The following is a 13622-nucleotide window of genomic DNA, read 5'->3' as shown; positions in this document are numbered from 1 at the left end:
AAGTCGTCGGGTTTGTGTGGTTGAAAACTCGTAATCCATTCGTGGCTTCCCGAGATTTGACAGTGCGGTCCCCTTCTCATTTTCCTTATTTAATTAAATGTCCCTCACCTCGTGAATACTATCTCCTTCCTACTACTATTGATGCCGTGAATAGTTGAGTTCTTGCTTCTTTCCACGGCATAATGAGGAAATCCATGGGGAGAAGTTAGATCGCTGTAGCAAGCGCCGGTGTTCCTGGTGATGATGGAGCGGATCTTCTGATGCTCAAGTCCGGAGTGATCTTCGTGCTGTGCTTGATCCTAGCATCGGTCGTTATGTTTTCCTGCGGTGACTTCGAGGGAAATTCGGGGGAAAACAAACCAAAAATCACCCACCTGGTATCGGAGGGAGCATTTGCGGAGGGGGCAGTTGAGGCGGAGGTGACGGAGCGGGTGGTTGCGGCGGAGGGTGTTGAATTGAACTTATATCTATATATAACTTTTAGGCATGAATTGACAAAAAAAAAAGGTTTCATTTCAATAAATCGCGATGCGATAGCGTGGCTTATGTTAGATTATATTATGATTACTATTTAGGGTTAAGTTAATTGTAATTTACAATTGTTGTACTTAAGTATGATTGTATTCTCAATATATATATAGGGATCTTGTATTCTTCATTTGATAATGTACTCAATATTACATTCCTCTCTCTTTCATTAAAAACTCGCGACTTGATTCAAAGCTATTTGTTGTATGAGGAAACCCCATCGAGTTTGTTCCACGGCCAGCCGCACTGGTGGTGGTCGAATTCACTAAAAATAATTCCTACTCTCTAAATCACAAATAAATTGTACTTAGGGTGAGCAGAGTCGAATCCACAGAGACTGACAAATTGTTAATTCTTTGAAAACCAAGTAAACAATAAAAGCGAAACTAAAAATGGGGGGTTTATGCAGAATAGACTTAAATAAAATAAGCAAACACAAATTAAAGAAAATCAGATTATGCAACATCTAGCAAAGGTAATCTCATTCAAGTTCGGAAGTTGATCATTGAGTCACACGAATAATCTCAAACACTACAATAGATTGGTTATGATTGTTGAAACGCTTCTAACAACGTAATCTTTCCTTAATATTAGATTAACCGGACGCGCGCCTGTGATTAGTCCCTTATTAACGAATAACCCCGACACGCGCCAAGGATTCAATTCGCTAATAGCATGAAAAAACGAGAAAAACCCAACCCTAGCCAATAAATCACACGCGTAACTTATTCAAGCTAGATCATATATTCTCATAATACAACTTGAAAATCTGGTTTTAATCAAGTCGTATTATTTGTCATTATTATTAAAACACCTAAACAATTATGGGTTTGGGTATTTCAATTAGCGAACTATCACCCTATCAATTGCACAACGAGCTCTTATTGTAACAACCAACAAAGCAATGGTAAACAATAAAACAGAGAATATATAAATACTGCAGAAATTAAGAAGGAGGATTAAGTTTAGATCTCACAACTTGAATGAACTTGAACTTTGATAATCCTTTGCTAGATTAAAAAGGAGTTAGCCACACATGGCTACAAAATGCGCAAAAGAGAAAATAATATGTTTCTGAATTTTCTGGAGTCAAGCCTGTTCTCTTGCGTTCAACCTCTTAAATAAAAAAGAGAAAGTCTAGAAAAAGAAATTCTATCCAACATGGAAAGAGAAAATAAAAGGCAAAAACTTCTCCCTAATGTCCATAATTAAGAGTTCTATTTAAGTACAAAAATCCTCCTCAATCAAATCTGGAAAATATGGAAATTAATGGCCAAATCACGTCCCCAAATTCTGCGCCAGCTTTACATCTGCGCGATCTTAAGCCGTGAGTATGAATCTCTGGAAAATTGATCTTTTATATGCAGAATCCCAACCAATAGCTCAAAAACACATCAAAAGCGTCCAAAATCTTCGCGATTGCATCATTCACCATCACCTAATCACAATGCATAAAACCAAATAAATTCCACTCTATTTATTCGAATATTTGCCCAAAATACCACCAAATATAATCAAAATATAAGTCAAATATACACATCATCACGCACTGGCCACCGTTCTCCGCCAAGTCCTTAGCTTTCAGTTGCAGTTCAACACCCTTCCATTGCTCAATGCAAAATATAGAGACCACCAACAGACTTGCTACCTTTACACGGGCTAGATCCTAAAAACTCTTCGCGCACGAATGCTGTACGCCACCAAACGCACCACCACATGTTGGAATGTGTAATTTTCGTGGATGATCATTCTCGTTATGCATGACTTTATCTTATAACAAATCGATATGAACTTACTTATATCTACTCTGATTTTGTTGCTATGATAAAAATACAATTTTTTCAATATGTTAAAGTTTTTCATATTAATAATGCCATCTGTTGAGAAAAATCCCTAATGAATTTTGAGGAATGACAAAACTATCTGTTACTGATCAAAATTACACTTAAGTTATTTGATGCAGATAAATGCTGAGTCATCAAACTTAGTCGATGAAAGGACTTTGTCATTAGACTCAAAACTACTCGTCAGATTCAATGAGTGTTATTTTTGGCAAGTTTATGTAGGATAATCAAATTGATATTTAAAGATAATCAAATTGATATTTAAAGATATTCAAATTGGCAATCACAAGATCGTTCCGTAAACACGAATAACTACACTTATGGAAACCTTGATTTGATTGTATAGGCGATCAAATCATTCAGAGATAATGGTTCTTCTTCTAACGGCTATGCATCCTTTTTTGGGAAGAATCTCTAATGGTTTGATTTGGAGATCAATCCTCTGAAGACTATCCAACGAATAGATTGGAAGTAGAGGAGTATAAAAGGAGTGCAAACGTCGTGCAAGAAAAACAACCAGAATCAAGAATTTCAAGGTCTGAATAGAGCTTCGATCTTACACACTTGTGATTACTGTTTTCCACGTTGTGATTTTAGAAAGAAAATTACTTGAGTGAAGAGTGTACGTGATAGTGTAGTCTATCATCTGAGAAGCATTGCTCTTGTAATCTTCTGGTGATTCAATAGTGAAACACAGCCAACAGGCTGCCAGCGTGGAGAGTAGACGTAGGCTCGATAAAGTCGAAACACTATAAAGATCTGTGTGCAGTATTCTCTATTCCTAAACTTTTATTTATTATTGCTGACATTAGACTGCATACATATCTGTCAAACAAGTTCGTCAGAACATCATCTTAGTCATCAGACGCAATCATCTGACGACAACTTATATACAAGTTTGTCATACGCATCCATCTGATATTAATCATATGAGTTGTTGATCTCGACTACATTCATTTCGCACGTTTAAATCATTCAATTTGGTAAAATCACCTATTCACCACCTCTAGGTGATAACACTAGCCGTAACATTTGGTATCAGAGCCTAGTGCTCATTTTTCTTTAAAGTGTTATTTTACTTCTGAGCTAACGATTCTTGATAGCTAGTAATGCTGAGTCAGGTCACAACAACATACCACCTTATTTCAATGGAACTGAGTACAAAACAAGATGAAGACATTCATCTTGGGAATAGATCAAGACATATGGGACATCGTTGAATATGGAATCATTCCAAACGAAACAAAATCCCCAGAAACTTCAAAAGGGCAAAATGAGACACCTTCTTTTGAAGGAATTAGAGAGCAAATCAGACCTCAAGCTTTACCTCTCTCGGCCAAGGAAATTGTCAGAAGAATCCATCTGGATGCAAAGATCAGAATGGCCATATATAATGGTCTAGCAAGTGTTGAATACAAACGAATTGCAAATCTCAAAACTGCAAAAGAAATTTGGGATCGTCTCCAGCTTGTCCATGAAGAAACAGAAGAGTCAAGGAGACAAATCTCAACATTCTCCTTGGACAATACGAGTTCTTCACTCAGAAACCAAATGAAACAATTTCTGATATGCAAAGCAGATTCACTGAGATCGTAAATGGGCTTGAATTCCAAAATAATCCTATCTCAGAGCCTATGAAGGTGAACAAATTACTGAGAGCTCTTTCAAAAGAGTGGAACAACATCAAAGTTTATATTCGAGAAACTCAGGGGATCAGACCACTCACAGTGGACGAACTTATCAGAACTCTTCAATCCTATGAAACTGAAAAGTTCTTAGAAATTGAAGAACCCAAAGGTAAAATGTCCATTGCTTTAAAAATTAACATTGATTCTGATGACACAGATACGGATTCAGATGAAGATGAAGAGTTGGCTCTAACGGTCAAGAAACTGAGAAAGATGGCAAAGAAAGTGAAGATGAATAAATCAAAGAAGCAATTCAACAATTCTGAGTCATCAAAAGCCAAAAAGGTAAATTTTCAGAAGAAATCCAGTGCTGAAGATGAAGAAAACAAAGATGTGATATGTTTCCACTGCAAAAAAAACGGACACATAAAACCCAAATGTCCTCTTCTCAAGAAGAACAAAGGAAAATATGAACAATATAAGAAGGCTTTCAAAGCTGAAACATAGAGTGATTCAGAGGATGATGAAAGCGAACAAGAGTTTGCCAACGTTTGTTTGATGGTAAATTCAGACTCAGAATCAAGTTCTGATAAAGAAGATGAAGTAATTCTAATATTCCTGAAGCAGTTGCAAATTGTATTGATGAGTTAATCTCTGTTAATAAAACTGCCTTCAAAAAGATTTTTGTATTGAAGAAGGAGATTGTATCTCTAAAAAATGCAACTTAAAACAAGGATATTGATGAGTCATTGGAATGTTTAAAAAAGGAAAACAATCTTTTAAAACAGCAAGATATTTTGCAAAAGGATAAGATTGATTTCTTGCAAAAAGAATTTAATCTTATCAAGGAGAATAAAGATTCTCTTAAAATGGAAAATGATTTACTGAAAAAGGAAATTTCTTATCTGAAAAATATTTCTAAGGAAAGTTTTGATCGCATCTCTAATGAAAAAGATCTTTTGAAAAATGAAATTTCTAATATAACTAAGAAATTCTCAATGGGTTCGAAAAATCTTCAATATATTCTGTCAATTCAAGTTCCTTATTATAATAAATCAGGTCTGGGTTTTGAGAAAAATACTGAATTGAAAAATACTTTTCCGAATGTTAAAGAAAGACTAAAGAAAAAACCTTCTACATTTGCTTATAAAAATCACTTTCAAAAGCAGTTTGTAAAATTCAATGGTCAAACTTCCCAAAAATGTTCAAATTTCGGTGATTCAAATCACTTTAAGAGTGATTGTCCTAAGGTTTGGAGACCTATTCAAAGAGATATTTTGAGAATGACTGATCCTACCCAAAGTGGACCCAAGAAAATATGGGTACCAAAGAAAAAGTGAGTTACTTATCTTTTGCAAGTACCAAAGAAAAGAAAGAGCAAGTGGTACCTTGATAGTGGTTGCTCAAGACACATGACCGAAGATCCTCTGAAATTCATTAAGTTAGAAAGAATTAAAGGAGGAAGTGTATCCTTTGGAGATAACAACAAACGAAAAATAATTGGGAAGAGAACTGTCAGAATCGATAATCTCATCATCAATGAAGCCTCACTTGTTAAAGGTTTGAATTTCAATTTAATTAACATTAGTCAATTATGTGATATTGGTTACAAAATTACTTTCCAAGAAAACAAATGCTCTAGGATAAGTAAAGACAACAAGCAATCATTTACGAGTCAAAGACATGAAAACATCTACCAACTAGACACAAAGTCTAATGACTTGCAATGTCTCGTTTCCATAAAAGAAGAATATGATCAGTGGCATAGGAAGCTCGGACACGTCAGTGTCAAGTTAATTTCCAAAATAGCTTCTAAGAAACTTGTCAAAGGATTGCTAGAACGAAATTTTAAAAGCACAGAATTATGTTCAGCTTACTCTAAAGATGAGCAGGTAAGAAGTTCATTTAAATCAATAAATTATGTCAGTACTAATCGAGCTTTGCAGTTGCTTCATATGGACATTTTCGGACCTACTCAAACTCTAAGTCTTGGAGGTAAGAAATAATGTTTAGTTATTGTAGACGATTATTCAAGATTTACTTGGGTATTTTTTTTTGCTCACAAAAGTGAAACATTTGAATATTTCTCAAAATTTGCCAAAAAGGTACAAAATGAAAAGGGTCACACTATTTCAAACATTAAATCTGATCATGGAAGAGAATTTGAAAATCAAATTTTTTCTTATTTCTGTGATGAAAATGGTATTTAACATGTTTTTTCCTGACCTTATACTCTCAAACAAAATGGAGTAGTTGAAAGAAAGAATAGAACTTTGCAAGAAATGGGTAAAACTCTTCTATTTAAAAACAAAACTCCAGCACATTTTTGAGCTGAAACTGTTTCAACAGCTTGTTATATTTCAAATAGAATTTTTTTGAGACAAATTCTTGAAAAGACCCCTTATGAATTGTTCAAAGGTAAAATTCTCAATGTTTCGTACTTTCGGATTTTTGGATGTAAATGTTTTATTCTTAAAAATCCTAATGATCGTATTGGTAAGTTTGATGAAAAGTCAGATGAAGGAATATTTCTTAGATACTCAACTACAAGCAAGGCCTACAGAGTATATAATAAAAATACTCAAACAGTGGAAAAATCATTGAATGTCAAGTTTGAAGACTCAATTTAGACTCAACAAGATGATTCTAACACTGAATACCCTGCATCTGAAGAACCTGACATAGCATCTGATGAATTGACGGCAAGTGAAGATGATTAGAATCAAAGATCTAATAAAGCTCAGGAATCATCAAATCAACAAGACAATGGAGAATCATCAAATCTCAATGATGAAAATGATGAAAAATTCAACAGAAATTGGAAGTAAAAATCTAGTCATCCCAAAGATCTCATCATTGGAAATTTAGATGAAGGAATCAAAACCAGAGTAAAGACAAAAGAAGTCATAAATACGCTGACTCTCATCTCTGAAGTTGAACCAAAGAATGTTGAAGACGCATTGAAAGATGAAAGCTGGATTGAAGCTATGCAAGAGGAGCTTTTACAATTCCAGATCAATCAAATATGGGAACTTATTCCTAGACCCAAAAATCATTCAGTTATTGGAACAAAATGGGTATTTCGAAATAAACTAGATGATCAAGGAAAAGTTGTCAGAAACAAAGCAAGACTTATGGCCGAAGGATATTCATAAGAGGAAGGAATAGATTACGATGAAACCTATGCTTCGGTGGCCAAGTTAGAAGCAATAAGAATTTTACTAGCTTATGCTTATTTCTGTGATTTTAAACTGTTTCAGATGGACGTCAAAAGCGCATTCTTGTATGGCTACATCAAAGAGGAAGTATATGTAGAACAACCTCCAGGTTTTGAAGATCCTCACAAGCCTGATCAGGTATATACTCTCAAGAAATCATTATAAGGTCTCAAACAAGCACCACGTGCTTGGTACGAAAGACTGAGCAGCTTTCTGGAACAAAATAGATTCACAAAAGGTAATGTAGACACTACCCTATTCATCAAAAGAAAAAGTAAAGATATTTTAATTGTTCAAATCTATGTAGACGATATCATTTTTGGTTCTACAAATGAAAAATTATATAAGAATTTCTCTAAAATGATGCAAAGTGAATTTGAAATGAGCATGATGGGTGAGTTAACTTTCTTCCTTGGATTACAGAATAAACAAACCAAAAATGGCACCTTTCTTTGTCAAGAAAAGTATGCCAGGGAAATTTTGAAAAAGTTTGGTTTGGTAAATTGCAAAAAGACAAATATTCGAATGTCATATTCCATTAAACTAGACAACGATGAAAAAAGAAAACCAGTAGATAAAAAATTACATAGAAGCATGATTGGTTCTCTTTTATATCTAACTGCTTCACGACCATATATTCTGTTCAGTGTTTGTTTATGTGCAAGATTTCAATCAGAACTAAAAGAATCTCATCTTACTGCAGTTAAAAGAATTATCAAATATATTAGCACCAATCTTACACTTGAGTTGTGGTATACTAAAAGATCAAATTTTACTCTTATTGGATATTCTGATGCTGATTATGTTGGTTGCAAGATGGACAGGAAGAGCACTTCAGGAACATATCAATTGTTAGGACACATGCTTATTTCATGGTATTCAAAGAAGCAACAAACTGTAGCTCTTTCAATAGCAGAAGCAGAATACGTCTCATTTGGTAATTGCTGTACTCAAATCCTTTGGATGAAACAACAATTAAGAGACTTCAACATTAAAGACTCAATTGTTGAGATCAAGTGTGACAATACCAGCGCCATTAATCTAACCACGAATCCTATTCTGCACTCAAGAGCTAAGCATATCGATATTAAACATCATTTCATTCGTGATCATGTTTTAAAAGAAGATATTTATGTGCAATTCATTGACACTAAACAGCAATTAGCTGACTTTTTTACAAAACCTTTAGAAAACAAAAGTTTTGAGCTTATTAGAGATAAACTAAACATCATTAACCCACTTTATTGAGCTGTGCAGAATAAACTCTCATTGTATCTGATAACTTATTTGATCAAGCATATATTTGAAGTGTCTGATTTTAGCGCGCAACTCATCTTATAAAAGGTATGTATATCTCATATATTTTGAATATCATGATTGTTTGAAATTAGTTGTCTTAATTGATACCGTTTGAGAATTATAATCCCAAAATTTTAGGAATATAATTTCCGAAATTTCCCATAACTGTCAATTGACAGTTTCCAAAAAGGGTTTTGTAAAATTCTATATATTGTACTCATCGGTTTAAAACCTTTTTCATCTTCTCTATCATTCTCACACTCTCTCCAAGCATACATTCTACTCTCTAAAACCCTAAAGATCTCCAAACACACGTTTTACTCTAAAAGATCTCATCTTTCTCTTCGGAAACTCAAAAATCTCTTCAATGGCACCGAAATCGACCACTGAATCAAAGAAATGAATCAAGAGTTCCAGACGATCAAACCGAATCGCGGGAATGTTCACCAGAGCAAACAAAGATGGAGAAGTAGAGAAAATTGATATCTCTGACTCGGGCTCTGAGAAAGAGTCGTATGAAGATAATAAATCTCCACAAATCCTTGATCAAGAACGTGATGATTTTGTTATGGCAAGACAATTGATAACAACCATTAGAGTACTTAATCGGAGTGACCGGAGTACTGTAAATGCCGTGTGTAAACATTAGGTTTTTTGTCTGAACGTGAAGTTATGGAGGAATATGAGAAGGGTATAAGGCTTGGAAGATCACCTATTACTAAAAAGGAGATAGTTCTTAAAGAAATCTCTAATATTAGGAAAACCCCTGTGACGATAAAGAAAGGAGTTTCCCGAAAAGGAAAAGAGAAAGTAGGAGAACATTTGAATGTTGGAGGAGATGAATTTGTTGGTGAGGAAGAACTGCAGACTTTGGAGAAAAGCAAAAACATTGATATTAGAAAGGAGGATAATAATAAGATACTATTTGCTCAGTTTGTACCCATTTCTGGAATTCCTCCTTATGACAAGAAAAGTGACAGCTTGTTTAAAAACAAAACTCATCAAGTTGCTTACAACTCTCTTCTAGCCAGAGGAATAATGAATAACAGAGTTGTAGACTTTAACTTCTTTGAAAATTTCAATATCAAAATTCAGAGTCTGATTGAAAATCTTGATTTTCAAAGAATGTGCTCTCTCTCTCTCTCACAAAGTCTACCCTGAACTCATGACTTACTTTTATTCATATTTGTCATTCATTTCTCCTGCTGAAATTGAGTTCTCTGTTTTTTCAACAAGATTACAAGTTCTCAGCCTTTGACCTCTCTGCCATTCTAGGAGTAAAACATATAGAATTTTCTTTTATTCCTATCACTTCTGATTTGGCATATCGATCTCTGTCTGGTGACTCATCTTTCATCAGAGGCTCTACATCTCATGTATCTCAAACTCTTTTTCCTCTAAATTCCATTGTCCTCCCCCAAATCATCTTCAATTGTCTTAGACCCAAAGGATCTTCCAAAACTGATGTCTCTCGATATGAGGCCAAGCTGATTTGGGCAATTCAAACCACCTTTCCCATTTCTCTGTCCCATATGATTCTTCTTCAAATGTATAGAACTGTCACGAAGAGTAAATGTCAACTCCCTTATGAAGTTTTGATCACCGTTATTTTTGAGTATTTGAAAATCTCCATTCCTACAAAACTCAAAGGTAAACCTCTTCAAACGACGATTGTTGGAGAACTTATGATGACTAAGATGGGATATAGATTTGATGGTGAAAATTGAAAGGATAAGAAGGGTAAGATTATTTCTGCCGAAATGATGAGTGCACAGAACAAGGGCTCTATTAACATTTTTCATGAGTCCAATGAAGAGGAATCAATTGAACCTTTAGTAAGAAAAAGGAAAGTGCAGCCGACAGCCTTTAGAACTGACATACCAACCAAAAGAACTCAAGCCGTGGCCGGTGATTCTAATGAGATGCAGATATCCGATGAACAATCTCAAACTGATGAAAGAAGCCTTAAGGAGTCAAGGTTTATACAATGGCTAATTATTCAAAATGCCAAGCATAAAGCCCATGCAGACAGACATGTTGCCACTCAACTTGAAATTCAAAGACTGCAAGAAGAGGAGGAACACTTGATGAATTCACTTATTGACATCATCAACAAAATAGTCATGGAAAATCAGCAAGAGACAATGGCCACTACAGAGAAAGAAGCTGAGGAAGGACCCTCTAGGAGACAGGGGGAGTTTGAACATGATCATGAAGCTGAAATGCATGAGGAGTTTGAGCAAGAAAATGCTCACAATGATGAGGATAATAGTATTAATCTAGCTGAAATGCAGGAGGAGTTTAAGGAAGAAAATGCTCAAGATGTTAAGGACAATGACTTTAATCTGCCTGACATATAGGAGGACCACAATAAGAATACACAAGAAGCAGCTCCTTCAGCAGCAATTTCTGCAAATTTTCCTCTTGAAGGAGATGTTGTGAAAACAGTCCATCTGAAGCTCAACAGAGAGGCAAAGGGAAGGAAGCAGCATCTGTTGACATTTAGACCACTCACACTCCTTCTGGATACAATATCTCCTCATCCATGTCAGACCATGCAGCCATTATCGATCTAAGATGGAGACAAGCTGCAGTTCAGAGTGAAGTCCGGGAACTCCGCAATGAACTTAAAGAAGGAATTCAGGAGATCAAGGACTTGATGGAAGCGAGAATCAACAATTTGAAGATTCAAGTTAGAATTGATGTACAAATTGCAGTAATTAACACTACAGGCCAGATTCATCAGCTCTCATCACATATTGAGCAATGATTGAACCAACTTTCTAGCTTTATTCCTGTCTAAAGTGCCTTTCTTATCTGTACCTTTAGGAACTTCTTCATCTGAACCCGTAGGACCCTCCGCCCCTCCAGTAAATCAGCCAAATTGATCACATCTCTTCCTAACTTATCATTTCAGAGCTATTTGTTTCAACTTTCAATATTGATTTTTGTTAAATGTTTGACTTGGTGCGAACTTTGACTATTGACATATGATTCGACAATGGTTGTTCGACTTACTTTTACTGCATTTTTATTGATTATGCTCTCTATCCTTTCTGCTGGTGTCAAAAAAGAGGAGAAGTATTATAGCGGCAGAAGATGTGAATGCAAGTATGGAAGCGGCTGAATATGAATTGATATATATTGATTTCAGAGCTTAACAATGCTTTATATATGCTTCGAAAGTTATATCATCTGAATAGACTATTTACATCACATATAGACAGTTTTGTTATCATCAAAAAGGGGGAGATTGTTGAGAAAAATCCTTAACGAGTTTTGAGGAATGACAAAACTATCTGTTACTGACCAGAATCATACTTAAATTATTTGATGCAGGTAAATACTGAGTCATCAGACTTAGTCGATGAAAGGACTTTGTCATCAGACTCAAAATTACTCGTCAGATTCAATAAGTGTTATTTTTGGCAAGTTTATACAGGATAATCAAATTAATATTTCAAGATATTCAAATTAGCAATCACAATATCGTTCCTTAAACACGAAGAACTACACTTATGAAAACCTTGATTTGATTGTATGGGCGATCAAATCATTCGGAAATAATGGTTCTTCTTCTAACGACTATGCATCCTTTTTTGGGAAGAATCTCCAAAGGGTTTATTTGGAGATCAATCCTCTGAAGACTGTCCAACGAATAGATTGGAAGTAGAGGAGTATAAAAGGAGTGCAAACGTCGTACAAGAAAAACAACCAGAATCAAGAATTCCAAAGTCTGAATAGAGCTTCGATTTTACACACTTATGATTACTATTTTTCACGTGATTTTAGAAAGAAAATTACTTGAGCGAAGAATGTACATGATAGTGTAGTTTATTATCTAAGAAGCACTGCTCTTGTAATCTTCTGGTGATTCAATAGTGAAAAAAAGCCAACAGGCTGCCAGCATGGAGAGTGGACGTAGGCTCGATAAAGCCGAACCACTATAAAGATCTGTGTGTAGTATTCTCTATTCATAAACTTTTATTTATTATTGCTGACATTTTACTACATACATATCTGTCAAACAAGTTTGTCAGAACATCATCTTAGTCATCAGACGCAATCATTTGACAACTTATATACAAGTTTGGCATACGCATCCATCTGATGTTAATCATATGAGTTGTTGATCTCGACTACATTCATTCTGTACATTTAAATCATTCAATTTGGTAAAATCACCTGTTCACCTTCCTCTAGGTGATAGCACTAGCCGTAACACCATCAAATACAAAGACATCAAATTTCTCAGAATTCTCTTTTAGAATTGTATTATCATTCATCGTTCTTATTCTGACACTTCCCGACAAAATGCTCAAGCCGAACGTAAATATTGGCATATTTTAGATGTTACACGCACTCTTCTAGTGTCCGTCTCTTATCCATAATAGTTTTGGGGAGAGGCTTGCCTTATTGATGCATACCCTATTAATTATATTCCGTGACCTATCATAGGTCATATTTCTCCTAATGAGTATGGTAATGTCTCAATTACAATCTTTTTCGAGTCTTTGGTAATATTTGTTTCATACATCTTCCACTTGACCGCACGAATTTAGAACTTCGTGCTCGTTTATGTTGTTTTCTTGGGTATGTCATTGAGCGTAAAGGATATAGATGTTGGAATCTTATTTCTAACCGTCTTTATGTGTCATGTCATATTACCTTTTGGGAATACAAAATGTTCTTATCTGTTCATCCCTTATATTCCCTTCATTCCTTTGAATCACAACTTCGCCAGCCATCGCCTAATGAGCACCTCCGCGATAGCCGATTATCATTACTTACGACCACCGTGCAATCGTCATCGCCTTCAACCATCGCCAATCGTCATTGCCATCCAGCCGATCGTGCTCCAATAACTGAGGGTGAAAAGGAGAAGTTATAAGTTACATGGCCATCACCATCAAAGAACTTGAATTCTTTCGAGAATGCAACAGATCCTTCGAGGTCGTCATCCACAACAGATTTGTGTCCACCCTCATTACTTACTGTCCCAATTTCGTTCACTGGTGGATCTCTGTCCACCTCCTCTCCGCCCTTCACTACCCTTGATCATTGGCTTCGACGTCAAGTGACACCTGATCTTCGTGCGCAGTGTC

At 35.4% G+C, this 13622-nt stretch overlaps 1 protein-coding gene across 1 annotated transcript in view; it reads left to right on the top strand.

The window, feature by feature from the left end:
- LOC115692390 (sec1 family domain-containing protein MIP3) overlaps positions 1-13622 on the top strand; it is a 78832-nt gene that overhangs the window by 38979 nt on the left and 26231 nt on the right. The window lies entirely within an intron of this gene.

This window comes from Syzygium oleosum, unplaced genomic scaffold (assembly GCF_021117445.2).
Source record: "Syzygium oleosum isolate NSW1041296 unplaced genomic scaffold, Sole_v2.1 Sole_v2.10, whole genome shotgun sequence".
Taxonomy (NCBI): domain Eukaryota; kingdom Viridiplantae; phylum Streptophyta; class Magnoliopsida; order Myrtales; family Myrtaceae; genus Syzygium; species Syzygium oleosum.
Note: the sequence above shows the minus strand (reverse complement) of the source record. Positions and strands in the feature narration are given on the sequence as shown.